A 16,556-nucleotide genomic window follows, 5' to 3' on the forward strand; every position below is an offset into this window, starting at 1 on the left:
CAAACCACAACTAGAGAGCCTGAGTGCCGCAACTACAGAGCCCATGCAGTCTGGAGCCTGCATGCCACAACTAGAGAGAGAGGCCTGCGTGCCGCAACGAAAGATCTCCCATGCTTCAATGAAGAGCCCGAGTGCTGCAACTAAGATCCAACACAGCCAAAAATAATTAGATAAATTTTTTTTTTTTTTTTTCGGTACGCGGGCCTCTCATTGTTGTGGCCTCTCCCATTGCGGAGCGCATGCTCAGCGGCCATGGCTCACGGGCCCAGCCGCTCCGCGGCGTGTGGCATCCTCCCGGACGGGGGCACGAACCCGTGTCCCCTGCATCGGCAGGCGGACTCTCAACCACTGCGCCACCAGGGAAGCCCTAAATAAATGTTTTTTAAAAAAGGAAAAAGAAAAAAAAAGATCGCAGGGCCAATTTGCAAGACAAACGACCTCAGTCAAACCACTGCTATTCAGAGAATTCAGTTTCCTGGAGTTCTCTAGATTCTGCCTAGTGTCACGCATCTAGTTGTTGTTCCTCTCCTGCAGACAGGAAGAGCAGAGGAAGTCAGGTAAAAGAAGAAAAAGATGCTGGCCAGAGCCCGCCCCCCTCTTTCAGTAAGAAAACTGGATCTCACTCAAACATGCTGCCCTCTCCCCGCTCCTTTATTCCAGGTCCTGAGAGTGCACGCAGATGTCAGTGTTTCAGTGCTCCTCTAAAGGACGTCCTATAGCTCTCTCGCTCAGGATTCCTGGCACATTGCTGGGCATAAGGAGAGGCATCCAATAAATCATTTGTAAAGGCATATAGCTGGAAGGGAGTTGAGAGAGAAACTCATTTTACCAGGGAGAAGATGGAATGAGGCTGGGAATTGGAGAGAGCTAATAGCATCATCTTTCCTGCTGTTTGGGTGTAAGAGTGGGTATAACAGTGTTCCAGAAGATCAAAGCTCGACCTACAGTCCTTCCTCCTAACCATGCTTTTTGTCTCTCTGCTCTAGGTGACCACAGAGGCAGCCACGGTTTCTGTTTTCACTCAACCTCCCTGCTGAATCTTGCCATCCTGCATCATCGAGTGGCACTACAACCACCCACAGCCAAGTGAGAGAACCATTTCCTCTTCTTCAAAACTTTTATATGTATGGCCTTTGTTCTCCTTCTCAGCCAGTTCCCAGCTAAAGTTGAATTCCCAGTTTGGAAGTGAACACGTGGATATATGATTTAATACATTCTTGTTGGTAGAACTGGAAGTCTTTCTTCAGAAATACACAGCTGTGGCTCAGACCCAAGATCATGGTTTAACAGCAGAGAATAGTAGGGACCAAAAGAAAAACAATACTATACAGTTTTAAGGTTCAGCGATCCCAAACTCAGACGACTGTCGCCACAGCCGGGCAAGTTAAGGCCACTCTCTGCAACAGCTGGGTTTCCGTAAATATCACGGAGCCTCTTACTCATCAGTGGCATTGTGTCTCTTGTGTTGGTTTCACAAGACTGCCTGCCTCTTGGCACCATTTCATTGTGTGAATATTTCCATTGAAGATTTCCCCTTCTGGCAGCTGCCAAGGCAGTCATGCCCTGGTGTGCTTGGCGGTGTCCTTACAAGGGGATCAGGCCACTGAGAACGTGACACCTGCAAATAGCCAGACGAAGCAAAACGTCCCAGGGCATGGCTGCAAAGAAAGAAATTAAATATGTTGCATGCTGCAGGTGTAGCCAGGTGACAGAAGTCCATCTGGATGTAATCTTCCTGAGAAGCAGTCAGAGATCCAAGAAGTGGCAGACGCACAGATGTAGAAATTCTCATCCCGTGTCAGTGAGATTGCGAAGTTTGGATTCTCCGTAGAGCTCCACACTTGGGATAGTCACCCACCCAGCCAATAATAACATCTTTTCAGGTCCGTGAACGTCGCTACACCTTCCTGGGCTCGAAAGAGCCAAGCAATCTAATCACATGCTAGTCTCTGGGAGATGGATAATGAGAAAAGTCAGAGGTGCTCTGTCTTCATCCTGGTGACCTCTACTGGACAGCTTAATTAAAATGTTAGGGAGGGTGGGAGGGAGGGAGACGCAAGAGGGAAGAGATATGGGAACATATGTATATATATATAACTGATTCATTTTGTTGTAAAGCAGAAACTAACACACCATTGTAAAGCAATTATACTCCAATAAAGATGTTAAAAAGGGCTTCCCTGGTGGCGCAGTGGTTGAGAGTCTGCCTGACGATGCAGGGGACACGGGTTCGTGCCCCGGTCCGGGAAGATCCCATATGCCGCGGAGCGGCTAGGCCCGTGAGCCATGGCCGCTGAGCCTACGCGTCTGGAGCCTGTGCTCCGCAACGGGAGAGGCCACAACAGTGAGAGGCCCGCGTACCGAAAAAAAAAAAAAAAAAAAAAAAAAAAAAAAAAAAAGATGTTAAAAAAAAAAAAGAAGATGTGGCACATATATACAATGGAATTTTACTCAGCCATAAAAAGAAACGAAATTGAGCTATTTGTAGTGAGGTGGATGGACCTAGAGTCTGTCATACAGAGTGAAGTAAGTCAGAAAGAGAAAGTCTAGTACCGTATGCTAAAACATACATATGGAATTTAAGGAAAAAAATGTCATGAAGAACCTAGGGGTAAGACAGGAATAAAGACACAGACCTACTAGAGAATGGACTTGAGGATATGGGGAGGGGGAAGGGTGAGCTGTGACAAAACGAGAGAGAAGCATGGACATATATACACTACCAAACGTAAAATAGATAGCTAGTGGGAAGCAGCTGCATAGCACAGGGAGATCAGCTTGGTGCTTTGTGACCACCTAGGGGGTGGGATAGGGAGGGTGGGAGGGAGGGAGACGCAAGAGGGAAGGGATATGGGAACATATGTATATGTGTAACTGATTCACTTTGTTATAAAGCAGAAACTAACACACCATTGTAAAGCAATTATACTCCAATAAAGATGTAAAAAAAATACAAAATAAATTTTAAAAAAGTAAAGAAAATAAATAAACAAATAAACAGCATTGCTCTAGTGAAAAAAAAATGTTTAGGGAAAAGGAGGAGGGCATGTAGTAAAAGTAGGTTCTCATTTCCTTTCGTGGCTAAAAATGACCTCTTATTCCATCTCAACACAAATAGAATCCTGATTTATGTTTCACGATTTTCATAGGTGATTTCCTGTACTTTTGACAGTTTCAATATATATTAGGCAGTTAGGCCCCCTCCTTCACTGGGAAACTGGAGGGGAGAGGGGAGTCAGGTGCCTTTCTGTGCCCTTTGGGTGCCAAGTGGATGGTGTCTAGGTCAATGCTTTGCATATGGTAGGTGCTCAATAAGTATTTGCTGCATTGAATGTAAGCAAACATATTCACAAGGGAAGAGGGCAGAGACCATGTGAGAACAGGACTCAGTGTTCCCGTCACCACCGAGACCACTCCAGCCCCTCACGGTGGGAATTAGGGATCAGCTGAAGTCGCCTGCCCATCTGATTGAATTGTTATAAGAATGATTCCAGGTCCTTTACCCGCGATGCTGAAACCTTTCTTAGTAAGGAGTAGTTGTAAGGATCTGGTGGTGAAGCAGCCAGTTTGACTATGTACTAGCTGCATGGCCCTGAGCAAATAATCTAACCCCTCTAAATCTCAGTTATCTTATCTGTAAAATGGGAAAAGGTCACAGGACCTCTCTCTCCAGTGGTGGGCTGGCGTCAGCTCTCTCTGGATTGCAAGGGCTGATTTTTTGCTTCTCTTCCCAACTCCGAGTTCAGGGACTTCACATTAAGTTGAGAATGACCAGTGGGAGTATTTACACCATGGAAATTGGCGAAAGCTATAGATCAGAGCTTTTTCTTTTTGGAGAGCCAGCTGTAACACATTTTGTGTGGGTTAGATAATATAATTCATATTAAAGGACTTCACAGTGTCTTGCACCACACATTAGGTGCTTGAGAATTGTGGATTATTACCAGGTTTCCTAGACTCTACGACTTTTGATTTACGTTCTTACATCTTTGAAGCCAGAATGTGACTTATGATCAGTGGCATCTTGCAATTATAATCGGCAGTATATTTCCTCAGGAGCTCACAGAATAATGGCTCACGTAACAATCAGCGGAGTATAAAGGGTCAATGACACATTATTATTATTATTAGCAGCAGCAGCGTTACACTAGGTCCTTTGTAACAGTCTATGTATATGATTTTCAGAAGGTGAGGGAAAACACGCCAAAGCCTTACCAAACCAAGTAGCATCCGGTTGATTCTAGGGGAGATTTCAAAGTAGATAAAACCTCCCTATCTTCATCCTTGCCTACCCCTGACAGTTCTGCCTCATCCAGCCAAGCCTTGTCTCAGGAATGATCCCATGGGACCCTTGGGACTCGCTCCTCTGAATGTGACCCCTCCCTGAGCAGTTTTCCACTGACACCCTGACAGCTCACTAGGTACCAGGAGCTTGAGTCCCCTTTAAAGGCACTTCCGGTGTCTGTGGTGGGCAGATGAAAGGGGCTGGGCTGTCAGGAGCCTTTCCTGACACCAACATCATCCATACGGGTTGCTGCTTGCAAAGTAGCCAGTCTTACAAACCTTTACAGACGATGGCCGAGACTCAGTACACGTTTGCTGAATAAGCCAATGAGTGACTAAGTGCATAACAATATCAAAGTTATGCCAAATATAAGCGTTTTAACATATGAAATCATCAAGTATTATTTAGGATGTACTCAAAGACCTTGCTGGTGGGGTGTAAATTGCTTTAGCTCTTTTACAGGACACTTTGCTGGTGTGTATTAAAATTTAACACATGGAGAGAGGCACTCACACTCGGGCACAGACTAGAGGGCACAAGGATGTTCATGGCCGTGTCACCTCTAGTGGCAAAAACTATAAGCGGCCTAAATACTAGTAAGGGATGGATTAAATAAACACTATGACACCCATAACCATTCTATGTGCAGCAGTTAGGAAGAATGAGGCGATTTGTATATACTTGATCAAGATAAAAATATTAGTGGGAGAAAAAGCATTTTATTGAACACTGTACATAATATGATAATGTTTCCACCTTTAAAACATGAAAGAAGACCTTTTTTCTGTATTTTTATATATAAGCCTAAACGCCTAAGAAAAGGTTAACAACAGTTACCTCTGGGAAGGGGGATACAGTGCATTGGGAGGGGATGGAGTATATGGCCAAGGCAGACTTTACCTTTATTTTTATGTTTGGATTTAAAATTTTGCAACCAAAAGCTAGCCATGTGCTATCTGTGTCATCAACATTTTTAAATAAATAAAAGGGAAGCCTGGCCGGTGGTCGCTCAGGCTGAGGCACAGAGCCGTGCAGTAGCTACGGGAGCACGCTCTCTGCTGGGGATGAGTCTGAACTGTTGAGCGGCCGAGCACCCTGAGAGGTGATGCTTGGAGATGGAGGAAGCCAGGAGCCCCTCATGGGCTGATGGGACAGCAGTGGCCACAATGCTCCGCCTTCCTCCTCCTTCCTTCCGTCCCTTTCTTGATGCCTCTGTTGATGGTGTGTGTATGCATGTCTGTGTGTGTGTCGGGGGAGGGGAGGGGGATGAGGAAGGAAAAGGGAGGGAGGGGTGAAGGGAGAGGAAGGAGCGTAGAGTCATCCAAGACAGGCATGCCGACCTGGTCACTGTACTAAGAGACCGGGCTTTCCATAGCAGAGAATTCAAGGGATTTGATGATTTCTCCCCGGCTCCTTCATTCCCCCTACCTCCTGAGCAGAGTGATCTGTCTAGGCTTGTACCAAGCTCCAAACTTCCTCACACTACATAACCTTAGAGCAAGTTGGGACCTCAAAGAGCTATCCCTTTGAGTCATCTGCTCCTAGGAAGTTAAAAGTTAAGCAGGCCTTGGGAAAAAATACACCCAGAACATTCTTTTTTCTTCTTTGGAAACCAAAATATTTTTGCCTTCCCTTTGGGAGTCCACGTTCTTATTTCTTTCCTAAAGTTGTCACAGAATGGGATTCTACCATTTGCTTGGTCTGCATGTACCCATCTGTCCATCCATCCATCCATCCAATGACATTTATATAGCACCAACCTCATGTATACAAGTATCTCATTACTACAGGGCACCAGGTTTTCAAGGGTGAAGAGTTTCACAAAAAATGAGTAGCATGTGTCGAGATTCTCCAGGCAAATATCTGGGGGTGTGAGTGATGAAGGGTGGGAGTAGCATGACGGGGAGCGGGGGGCGGGGACCAGAGCAAGCACACTCCAGACCAAAGGAAAACATGGGCTGCAATATGTTTTAGCAACTCAAGCTCCCCTGTACTCAGAGAGGGAAAAAGAAAGTACAGGAAGCAACTCTCAACTCAGGGATGAATAAGTGAATTAGAGTTCCTGTAGGATGCTGGGTAAGATTTTACAAAGCACAAAGACCATCCGTCTGAGGGACTTTTTTGCTTGCTAATGAAATACCAGTAAAGGCTATGGAGGCAGAAACACAGTCAAGTGATTCGGAACTGGAAACTGAATTTCCGATGAAGGCTACTGGATTAAGAGGGTGCTGGTGTTTCTTCCAAACCAGGGCAGCCGGACAAAGTCTGAAGTGCTCAGAGGAAACTCAGCCACGAACGTGATTTTTCAAACATTTAACTTATGGAAATCACCCTTTGCAGAAACAAAGTAAAGAACAAGAAAAAATCAGAATCTGAAAAACAGACACATTCTATTTGGGAAGTAAATTAAACTTTTTAAGATGTTTTAAGAGGTAGCTTTTCTAAGGTAATTGTATTGCAAGGATTCCAGGCCAATCACTCTTTAACCCAAACGTCACCTAGCTGTGGATACAAAGAGGTCACATCTAAATTGATGTTGTAATTACAGGGCCTCTGAGTCCAACAGACATTCAAGCAAATCTTCAGTGCCCCTTGCCCCGGTTATCGCTGGTGGGCTCTGAGGGGTGTCTCCTTGTGTCCGTGGGGACCGGGCACGAGGACTGCCACAGATCCCTCTCCCTGTTTTTCTCTCCTGCCCCGCCCCACCTACCCATAAAGGAAACTCACAGGTGTCCTGCTGTTGCTGCTGCCTATCACAGATGCCAGTGTCCATGCCCAGGGGCACTGTCTCTGGTGACCCCAAAGCTGTCAGCTCTTGGAGAGCCAAAGTAACCATGGTGGTATGAGTGGATTCCCCAATGCTGGGACCACTTGTTGAGCTCCGGTCCCAGCAGCCACTCTGGCTAGCAACACCGCCAAGGCACTTAGCTGACCTGGCAGGGAACAGAGATCAGGCTGTCTCCTACAAGGTCCTCCTCTCCCTTCTCTTCTGCTGCCCCAGCTCCAAACACTCCTCCCTACTCCCCAAGTTCTGGTGAGAGCCTCCAGGGCATCATCAAACAGATCCAAGGTGGAGGAAATCTGCCCGGCCAGCAGGGAACAAACGGCTTCATCGGCCAAAGGCCCCAAAGGCTGCTGCGGGGCTTCTAAACCATCTGCTTGGTGCTAGTGGTCTATAAACCTAAAATAAGGTTCCCATTAACCCGTAAGAAAAAAAAAGCAACTCAAATAGCTGCATGATTTTGCCAAGTTGCATTATAGTTGTTCCTCCTATAGGACCAGGTTAAGGTGACTGAGGCATAAAAAATGATGAACGAAGTTAAAGCGATAAAGGCATCAATATGCCAAATGGGAAATGCAGAAGATGGTTTACTACAGGTAAATTAGTATTATAGCTATGCATTATAAGCTGAGGCAAGACAGCAAGCTATCACAGTAACAATTCCTTCAAAGGACTCATTGGTGAGGGGAGGGCTGTGATACATTGGTTAACATTTCTTAGTTACGTAAAGGTCATTTTTAACCCTCTTCATTTCTGCCTAACATTAACTTCTTCCGCTTCAGCAAATTCATCAGAGAGAATTCATTAGAATAAATTCATTTATTCCTTTACTACACAGTACTGTGTGCCAGGCATTACTTTGGGGTATGATACATGATTGACCAAACCTACCAGGCCCTGACTTCATGGGTTTGCCTTCTGTAATTGAGGGACAGACAAACAACAAACAAACAAACAAAAGAAATATTTAATCTAATGTCAGGTAGTGATGAGTTACGAAGGGAAACAAAGGAACTACAGGTGATAGGAATACTTCAGATAGGGTCAAAGCAGACTCTCTACGGAGGTGACATCTGAGCAGCTGTAGGATTGACATGAGGCAGCGTCCATAGGGTCATCTAGAGAGAAGCATATCCAAGAGGGGCAAACAGCAGGTGCAAAAGCCCTGAGGTGCTCAACACAGGTGAAGAGTAGCAATCTGGGGTGAGAGGAGTGAGAGTTTGGGAAGGGACGCCGACAAGTGGTAGCATGTGTGCAGTGGGTAGGTCATGGCGAGGACTTAGATTTTACTCAGCATCTTGGATAATTACAGATAATTTCTGACCTTAGAATTTACTAATATTTTGATCATTTGCTTAGTGGATGTTATGCTGAACCACCCAGACTCCCTAATCCTTCTTCAGGACCTACATAGCCATTCCCCTCAGCCGAGGGGAGTACAGGCTGCTGAAGACGCAGGCTAAGACCCTCTCCAGGAACTGTGGTTTTAAGGAAGCGGCCTCACAGAAGCTGACACGCCCCCTCTCATCAACAGCAGCCAATGACTGGTCAGCGTGGGAGCACAGAGGCTCAGCCCCTTTCCTCAACTGAAATAAGACTAAGGGTCACATTCGCTTCTGAGCTTTCTGTAGGGTCGGCTGCGGCTTCTGCTACGACTGTACCACAGTCCGACGTCTCCTCTGGCCAGTCCTGCTTCCGTCACGCCACACAGGTGTTGAATCTACCCAATAACTCTCCGGCACACAAATCTCAAAATCTCGGAGTCTATCCCCTAAGGAACTCAACTAAGGACAATTCTCAACAACAAACTGCATTATACAGATCTTCATCTGTAGATGGAGAAGTAGAAGATGACAGCCAATGCATTCCGACAAGTCGACAGAACCGGTGAGTTAATTTTTTTCATTGTATTCCTGATTTGGATTTTTGTCATTTGGCGCTTTTCTCTAAAAAGTAGAAGACTGAGAAGAAAGAGGGAGGAGGTGGTGCATATTCTGCGTTGGAATCTTTATTTTTTTCTCATGAGCCAATCAATTAGTTCATTCAAGGATGTGGAAAGCATGTTAACAGTATTTAGTGCAGTGTGAAGGGATGTGCAAAAGTAACTCTTAGAAGTTTTTGGCAGTTTGACTACCACTTTTCTGACTTTTGAAAAATCTAACGTCTTCAAAATAGAGGTAATGCTGTTTATCTTGAAAATTTCATGTTGCTAACAAGTCTCGTAAATGTCTGCACGCAGCTGGGTTGAATGTTGTTGCAGAGTCTTGGTCTTACCCAGGTGTTTGATATTACTGCTGCGCGGTACAAAATTGCACCTTGAAGGTAGATCCTCATTTACCCACTGAGAGTATTTGTTTCACCACCATTATGCTGAGCTCAAAACGGTAATCAAAATGTGCCCAGCCCCTGTGCTTTAACAATGTTACTCTCCGAGTTACCTCTCTGGGATCTATTGACCTTCTCTTTCTAACTGAATCTCCGTACTGTTGGGAGTAGCTAGGCAGCCAGTGAAAACCTACATTTCCCAGGTTCTCTTGCTGTTTGGGATGGGAGGAAGGGAGTGCTGGGGAGGTGAGGGGTGCTGGGACAAGTTGCCAGAAGTCATTTGGTGGGGCTTCTGGGAAACGTCTTCATCAGGACCTGAGTCAGCTGATGGGCGCCCTTCTGCCTTCCCCTTGTCTTTCCCCTTGCTCTCTGGATCATGGCTCCCAAACTTGAGGGTGTCTCGGAATCACCTGAAGGGCTTGTTAAGACGCTCCCTGCTGCTTGTTAAGACCCCACTCCCACCCCCGCAGTTTTCTGAGGCAGCTGGTCTAGAGTGTGCTGGAGGAACTTTGGAACAAGTTCCCAGGTGAGCTGATGCCGCTGGCCGGGAGACCACACGTTATAGCTGCAGCCACAGTGACCATCTTGTGAACACAAGATGACCTTGAGGTTAGAAGCCAAGTCCTAAGGGTTGCGGAACATAAAGATAGAAGGAGTCTGGGTAGTTGGCATTAAATTGGTGATATCACGGTTTATAATAAGAAATATATGTTTGCTTTTTGTCCTGTTTCTAGCACAGAGCTTCTGAAACCCTTGGGATGTCCTAAGGGGTAAGAGAGAGAAAGGTGTCTTTTGTTATGTTAATGAGGTGACTTTTGGAAAGCCCTTTGGTCCCTTAAGGATGGGAGCTGGTTGCCAGGGGAAGCAACCCTGTGACAGAGGGTTGGGACTTTTAACTTCTTTCCTCTTGATCTCTGGAGAGGGGAGTGGGGAGGTTGAATCTATCACCAGCTACCAATGATTTAATCAGTCGTGCCTGTGTAATGAAGTCGCCATAAAACCCCTAAAAGAACAGGGTCTGGAGATCTTCCGGGCTGGTTGGGGAACAATGTGGAGATGCGGGGACACTGGTAAGCTGGGAGAGGGCATTGAAGCTCCGCGCCCTTTCCCCACACCATTCCCTGTGCATCTCTTCATCTGGCTGTTGAATTCTTACCTTTTAATATTCTTTGTAATAAACCAGTTACCTAGAAAGTAAAATGCTTCAGTTCTGTAAGCTGCTCTAGCATATTGAACCTCAGGAGAAGTTGTTGGAACCTCAGACCTATGGCTGATCAGTTAGAAGCACCTGGGCTTGCGACAGGCGTCTGAAGTGGGGGATGGGAGGCAGATCTTGTAGGACTGAGCCCTCAACCTGTGGACTCGGAAGCTGTCTCCGGGCGGATAATGTCAGAACTGAGCTCATTTGTAGGGTGCCCGGCTTGTACCCGAGAAGCCCCCAACAGCATTGGAATTGCGTGCAGTACTCTTTTAACTTAAGAGTCATCCTACCAGCCTGGATTTCCTTTTCCTAAGAGAAAAATAAAACTCTTATCTTGTTAAGGCCCGACTCCTTGGATTTTCTACTGTACGCAGCGGAACTTACTCGTATTTGATAAAAAGGCCTCAGGCCGTATCTCATAGTTTCCTCCTCTTTTTAGAAAATCCCAAGTGAACGGAAAATTGGAATGTGACTTTAGTCCTTGAACTCGCAATGAAAGCCTTGAATCCTTACATCAAATTTGGCTGTGCGGCTTAAAACTCTCCGTGAATCAGTACTTGCCCTGATTATTTTATGAGAGCTTGTACACCCTTGAACCCTGGGTGCAGAGGCGGCAATGCGAGTGGTCCCTCCAGCACTCAATGCACTGTCCCGGGGATGTGTGTTACAGGGATCCCTAAATCCTATGCTCCTGACACCTGCATGTAAGTAAGGATTTTACGCTCTCAGTGGAAGCAGTTGGAATCAACACTGACTTTTTTTCTTTTAAGCAAGGAGTGACGAGGCTACCTGCTCTTTGTAGAGGTCACCCTGCCTATCTGATTAACGAAGGAAAACCATGTAGTATTTAAAGTTCCTGTGATGAAAGTCTTTGGATAATTATACTGTTCCTGAAGGTCCTTTGTTAAAGCTCTGTCTTTGAGAATTTGGTGTGCTTGCTCTTTGAAATAGGTTTTTATCAAAGATTAAGAAACAGCATCTATTTGTCGCAAATAAGATAACAGATGCTTGTGAATGGCTGTTGCCACGGGTCTGTAATGTCTGCTCGGGTTGAAACAGAGGAGTCAAAACATTTATTCCTCACCCACACGTCCTCAGTTGCCTGGTGATACTGGCGGAAGAGGGCAGATGCTGCTTCTTCTGTCTCTGTCACCACAGCAGATACATTAGCTCCAGGGCAAGTCATTATTTGGACTGTTGACAAATTCCACCTAAAGGATGAGAGCTGAAGGTAGTGTAGGTAACATCAGGCATTAGAAATGCATCCTGTCTCAGACTATACACAGGGGAAGCCTGCATCTGTGGGTGAGGCCGTACCCCAGGTACTGTTTAAAGGCAGCGTGTCTAGGAGGAAAGAAAAAGATCTCGTGAACCCTAGTCTTATAAACCTAATCCTAAAAATGGTCATCAAATATCACTATAAAAGGGCTTCCCTGGTGGTGCAGTGGTTGAGAGTCCGCCTGCAGATGCAGGGGACGCGGGTTCGTGCCCCGGTCCGGGAGGATCCCACGTGCCGCGGAGCGGCTGGGCCCGTGAGCCATGGCCGCTGAGCCTGCGCGTCTGGAGCCTGTGCTCCGCAACGGGAGAGGCCACAACAGGGAGAGGCCCGCGTACTGCAAAAAAAAAAAAAAAAAAAAAAAAAGCACTTTGCTGATTTCCTGGTTTATAGACTCTTTCCCCACTTTCAAACTAACCTACAGAAAATAAATCATTGATCCTGTAACGTTCTAAGAGGCTCTAGGCTGGCTGGGGATCTCAACCAACTGAGTCTCATCCGAAGCACACATTTCACCCTGGGGTTTCCATACCCCAGACGCCAGCCCATGTGAGTCCTCAGTCTGGTCACCCTCGGCCAATAGGACCGAAGCCTGGGGTAGAAGTGAGGTGACTTGTGGATATAAAATGGAGAGCTGAGCAAGGGCTCAAGGAGCATGGCAGGTGTGTGGTTGTCATGTGTTTCATTTAATTCAAACAGAATTAAATCCCTACTGAACAGAAGGGGCAGGTAGAGCAAGTCCCAGGCTGACATGACAATCTAGGGCTTGTTTTATTGTCGTTGTCATTGTTTGAACCAGGGTAGCATTCACTACTCACCCTTCTCTGTGGGTGTCATGAGCATTAGGCAAGTAGAGATGGGGCAGAGCTTCCCTCCACCTGCAATTGGCCCCATACAGACCTCTGGTATTTAGGACCCTCCTCCTTTTCTTGGTTTTATACATACGCTGCTAAGTTGGATGTGGGACAGGTGGATAATGTCCATGGGGGATAAACTAGAAGGGGTCCAGGGACTTCCCTGGTGGCGCAATGGTAAAGACTCTGTGTTCCCAATGCAGGGGGCCCAGGTTCGATCCCTGTCAGGGAACTAGATCCCACATGCCTGCCGCAACTAAGGAGCCCACGAGCCTCAACTAAGGAGCCCGCCTGCTGCAACAAAGACCTGGCATGCATGCATGCATAAATAAAATAAAATAAGAAAGAAAGAAAGAAGGGGTCCAGCAAAAGTCCCCAGCACAGACAGGGGCGGTCCTGCTATGAAATCAGGTGTGGTACAGGATGTTAATAAAATGAAGTCCTTCTTTACCTAGTTCCTGGGCACAGGCAATGGGCCAATTGTGTATATGTATCTATTCTTGCAAAAGTGAAGTGAGGGGAGCCGTGATTCAGCACCCAGGTAGCTCCTGCATGTTCCACCAGCCCGCCTCCAGGGCGCCCACCGAAGGTCCACACAGCCCCTACTTTTTACGGAAATCCCCAGTTCCCTGAGGCATTTCCTCCTTTGAGTATCCCCTTTCTTACCTCTTCTTCAAAACCCCTTCTTCCTTTTCTCATGCTAGACGTCGATGGCCCAATAGACGTGGAACCCCAAAGAATGGGAACCAGTGCCCTTACCTTGGAGGCCAGGAGGGCTTAATCTTTCTAGGATAGCACAGAAAAGGAGGAAAAGGAGAAGCAATTTACTCTCCATATTAGCATTTCCTAACCTTTCACATGTGTAGCCATCACTTTGGATACACTGAGGATGCCAGGCAGGGCTCTTTAAATAAGCCCGCAGCACCAGTGCACACTGAGGACCATAGATATTGAATAACAAGAAAACAATTAAGTTTCTGGGATGTGCTCCATGGGTGTTTATTCCTGGCAGTAATTATTGGCATCTGAAGTCCTGGGTTGAGGAATTAGAATCAACAGCTCTTTTTCCAATTCAATTTTTGCAACACAGTAGGAATTGTATACATATACATTTTTCTGTTTGCTTTGACTTATAGGCAACATCTCACAAGTATGGATTTGAGGTGCAGCCAGGATGCCTACATTTAAATTTCCTAGTAAGAGGTACAGTGAGGTTCTGGAATTGATAAAGCTTTTCAGCCCGGCACCGTTTGACCCCTGGCACGTAGATCCATCCTGTGTTGTAAAAGCTGGAGTCGTGAGAGGGCAAGATGAAGAGCCCGGGTCAGGATGAATCATTTTGGAATGATGCACGATGCTGCCTAGACAATAACTACTGCCTCTTTAGTCAATTAATGTTCTCCCAATGGTCCACGGGTACAAATGACTTGATATTGATGATTCAACAGAATAAATCAGAAAAGCTCCCTACTCTCCCTGTTATTGTAAGGATATGATTTTTAAACAAAGCATATCATTTTCATTTTATTTCCTCATGCAAGAGCTTAGATCAAACACCCATAAGCCCAGCTCCAAATGCAAATGGTTTTCAGTTTACTCACCTGCAGAGTTGATTTTCTTTTTTCCTGACAGCCTCCATTCCTTGATTAAATCCTGGAACATCATTGAATCTGTTAAGTCAGAACCAGAGTCCCTAAAAACAAACCAAATTAATCATGCGATTCATTATCTAGGAGGCTGTTTCTTTCACTGTTTTGTTTGCTGAAAAGGAGTGTGAAAAAATGAGAGACGGACCAAATAAATAAATAACAATAGATCAATGGAAAAAATAGATGAAAGGAAAAAGGGAGATGATAACTATGGTAAATAGGTTTGAAAACAGATGTGTGTCAGATGAAAGGCTTTCCAGTCCTTTTCTCAATTAAAAAGAATCTCATCAACCTTAATTTCTTTATTAGGTTCTTATCTCTTTTTTTTCTGCTTCTCTAATTGCACAGAGAGCAACGTATGAGCATCTCAACGGTCGTCCTGTTAGATCAGAAATGATACTACTTCAGATCACTTGATAGAAGATTTCTCAAAATTTTGACAAATTTTGGTGGTTTTGGAAACGATGGTAAAACTCAAGAAGTTGTCATACAAACATGCTTTTGGCATCATCATCATCTTTAATGCCTTAGTCATTGTTACCATCGTCACTGATGTTGTTATTAGCAAACATGGAACATACTGATTTTAATTCCAAAGGCAAACAAAAGTTTGCATTCAGTTGAAATCATGGTCTCTGGTTTGGATTTGATGCCTTTTCTGGATGTAAAGAAAAACTTTGGTTTGTATGGAAAAACTTTAGCACATGAGTTCACTTCTTTGCTTTAAAGATCTTGATTAGCAAACACAGGGCAACAGGAATGAGTAGGCAGATTTCTACAGAGAAGCCAAGGGCTTAAAAAATGTAGAATTCCCAACAATGGAGAAATCACTCAACAGAATACAAAGAAGTTCTTCCCTAATTTGGTCTTGTTAAAAGCAGTAGGAACTAAACATTTTTGTACTTTCGAACAGCTACCTCTGTCCTCCAGGTCTTGATTGTGGTGGGGAAGGAGACCAGCAGCGTTGGGCCGTGATAAATATTCGCTGTATCCGAATCTGAACAAGTAGGCTAGACAGCCCAGGGAACACTGTTTACATCATGATTCCTGCCCCATCACCACACTTCCAAAAAACCTCTCTCCTATAATCCCACCCTTAGGAAACCATTCCTTTGATTGAACAAGTTTCCATTTGACAAATGAAAAGAAGTCATTGAGAAGGTTAAGACAATAAAGAGTAATGAGCCATTGAGGGGTGAGGGGTGAGGAAGAAGATGTATATTGTCTATTGCTCCTTCTCTGAGCCTGGGTAAGAAGAGGGGATAGTATGAAAGAGTGTCTAAAGCCCAAACTAGAGAGTCAGGGAGACCTAGATTTGAAACCTAGCTCTGCCCCTTGCTGGCTGTGTGACCTGAGGCAAATTACTTCACTTCTCTGAATTTTGACTGCCTCATCTTTATTTTTATTTTATTAAAAAATTTTTTTAATTTATTTATTTTTGGCTGCGCTGGGTCTTCGTTGCGTGCGTGGGGGCTGCTCTTGGTTGCGGTGCGCAGGCTTCTCGCTGCGGTGGCTTCTCTTGTTGCGCTGCACGGGCTCTAGGCGCGCAGGCTTCAGTAGTTGTGGCTCGCGGGCTCAGTAGTTGTAGCTCACGGGCTCTAGAGCGCAGGCTCAATAGTTGTGGCACACGGGCTTAGTTGCTCTGCGGTATGTGGGATCTTCCCAGACCAGGGCTCGAACCCGTGTCCCCTGCATGGGCAGGCGGATTCTCAACCCCTGCGCCACCAGGGAAGCCCCCTCGACTGCCTCATCTTTAAAATAAGGAAGATAATCCTACTTCCTAGGTTGACTTGGGGAATCAAATGAGATTACAGTATACATATGAATCCTGCATATGCAGGCAATGTAGGATATGTGGAATAATAGTTATTACCTAATTATCTGACGTGCCTTGCCAGTTCTCAGGTGTGACAGTGACCTGTGGTTTACAGTGTAGCTCAAGGTCTGCCTCAGTACAAGGGCCCTTCCAGAGAGACCCTAACCTGGCCTGAGTGGATCGTGTGGTAAAGAGATCGCCTTCAGTGTCCTTCCCCTTTCACATAAGTAGAGCTGCCCTGCTGTGGGCAGGATGGATACTCTGAAATCTAGGTCTTTAGGTTTAAGATAAAGAAATAAATAAAAAGCCTTGCTCTGCCTATACTGCACACTTCCTTTTGGCTACCACTTTCTGCCTTTTTTTCTTTT

General features: G+C 45.5%; 1 long non-coding RNA gene across 1 annotated transcript; it reads left to right on the plus strand.

The window, feature by feature from the left end:
* Window positions 1-747: 747 nt before the first annotated feature.
* On the plus strand, window positions 748-2,420 carry LOC125964627 (uncharacterized). Its single transcript, XR_007477820.1, has 2 exons — window positions 748-898; window positions 987-2,420. It is a non-coding gene; the product is annotated as an uncharacterized LOC125964627 (long non-coding RNA).
* Window positions 2,421-16,556: the final 14,136 nt, after the last annotated feature.

The sequence above is a fragment of the Orcinus orca genome, chromosome 6 (genome assembly GCF_937001465.1).
Source record: "Orcinus orca chromosome 6, mOrcOrc1.1, whole genome shotgun sequence".
NCBI lineage: Eukaryota > Metazoa > Chordata > Mammalia > Artiodactyla > Delphinidae > Orcinus > Orcinus orca.